Raw genomic sequence first — 2,246 nt, 5'->3', positions numbered from 1 at the left:
TTTTTTTTTTTTTTTTTTGCACACACCGTTCGAAACAATAATATTATGAATCACGATGAGTGCGGCATGCATCGGCCCTGCCTGTCAGCCAATCCACGCCCTACAAGTATGGGAAACTACACCTACAAGTATGGGAAACTACACAACAGCAGGAGGATGGAGGTGTCGGATTATATTCTCATGTGGGAATCCTTATAAGTAGTAGCCCATTCTCGCAAAAACGTCAAACTTTTCGACATCAAAAGTATTGACAGTTTGACGTTCTCTCTACTCGCTCAATATAATTATACTGAGCGCCATTAAAAACGCAACGTTTTCAAAAAGTTATAATATAGCCAAATATGCTCTAATCGTCACGATTTTTGGAGACACATGTGAGAAGTTTTTAATCCATACACTCAAACACGATTTTTGCTATTTCCATGAGTACTTATCACCACAATACAGTAAACTATGCTTTTTTAATTAAAATGTGTTCATTAGTTGCTGTATTATAAACGAATACAAAATTTTTTACCTGGAAGATGACCCGTAACTCTTTCCAAACAAAAGTCCTAGCATTTTTTCGATCATTAAAAAAAAATTCTTTCATAAAAAGACTCCTCAACTCAGCGAGGCCGATCACAACTTTCGCTTCCGCCTTGTTCATGGCAGGAAATCTGCCTGAGAAGCAGCAATATGGCTAAAATCATCAAAATGCAGTTTTTTCATCAGTGTGAGGCGCGGAGCAGAAAGTCTAGGACTTAGATCAAGAACACCTTATTTAGGACCTCAATTAACGAAGTCGCGACAATAGCGCCTGCTTCACGATGCGAAACAGCACAAAGAAAAAAATAGAATCTCCCGGTCATTCAACTCGACACTCCTGCCCTTACACTGCCCATATATAACGAACAACACAGTTTCTGGAAGATCATAACATGAATGTCATGGACTGGCCAGTGTACGTACCCGACATGTCTCCAACAGCGCACATATGGGGTGAACTGAACCGCAAAGTGTATGCTGTTTTGCGAATCTGCAGCTATTGGGAGATACCGCTGCCGCGAAAGTTTGACTGACAGAATTTCTCAATAAAACATTGAAATTGTTATAAAATACACGTGAAGAAGTGTTTTTGTCTGTTTTAAATGATAACTGTTAATAATAGCCTTGAAATTTACTAAGGGTGAGAGATCTTTATTGAGTTGCAAATTTGCATTTAGGGAGTTCATGTACTCCGAAAGAAGAAGGACAATGTATCGAAATCAATTTAAGTGTGTGATAAAAATGGTTCACATTTATTGGAAATTGAATATACTTCTAAAAACACTTCTTCTAATGTAAATTCATTTGATATAAACGTGTTCAGTCTCTGCGAACGAAATGTTGCATTTTTAATGGTGTTCAGTATAATATATTGGACAATGATCAGTTTGGGCCAAGACCTCGCCATGGGCAATGTTGGCTCTTGCTTTAGTCTTCAGGGTAAAAAACACGAAAAAGAAGCGAAAGTGGAGAAAAAAGTGATTTCTGCAGCGTTGGGAGTGTTGACCTTTTTCAGTTCCTTTCTAAAATTCGTTTCGTATTGAGTTGATTTTCTCCTTCAGCTCATCTTTCGTCCCTTCCGAAAACCATTCGCGATATTTGTCAAGAAGAGTCTGACGTGCATCATTAAAAAAATTCTATCAGAATAATCATTCCTTTTCACTTTCCAAAGCGCGGGTAAACTCCGAAAATTACATCTTTCAGCTGAAGAAGAATTTTAAAAATCCTCCTTAGATGGCGCAATGTTGATATTTTCTACCACGCATCAAATAACAAAATGAAGTTTGCGCAAAATATTGATGGGATTACCACACACGCACAAATGATTTGTTTTCCCTGAAAAATATCTTTAAAAAAAATATACCAAAAATTTTGATATCAATACTTAATGGCATCAATATCAGCCATACACGATCAAAAAATGGTGAAATAATTTGACGTAAAAATTTTGAAGGGCAATTTCGGCTTATCTATTAATTTTCACAATATTATTTGTAAAAGTCAGTAATAAATTAAGAAGTGATGATTTTTAATTCTTAAGTTGCAAATAGACACCTATATGTATAATGTTTAACTAACTGAAAGAGAGAGAGAGAGAGAGAGAGAGAGAGAGAGAGAGAGAAAGAGAGAGAGAGAGATAGAGAGATGGGGAGGGGAGAGGGAGGGAGGGTGGGAGGAACGGGCTGGCGAGCGGGCGGACGGACGGACGGACGTACGGA

General features: G+C 37.6%; 1 protein-coding gene across 1 annotated transcript in view; it reads left to right on the top strand.

Annotated features, from left to right (window-relative positions):
* The window catches only part of LOC101864054, a 92,908-nt gene that overhangs the window by 13,902 nt on the left and 76,760 nt on the right, over positions 1 to 2,246 (top strand). The window lies entirely within an intron of this gene.

This window comes from Aplysia californica, unplaced genomic scaffold (genome assembly GCF_000002075.1).
Source record: "Aplysia californica isolate F4 #8 unplaced genomic scaffold, AplCal3.0 scaffold00100, whole genome shotgun sequence".
Taxonomy (NCBI): Eukaryota; Metazoa; Mollusca; class Gastropoda; order Aplysiida; family Aplysiidae; genus Aplysia; species Aplysia californica.
The sequence above is the reverse complement of the archived record's forward strand: the minus strand, read 5'-3'. Positions and strand labels throughout refer to the sequence as shown.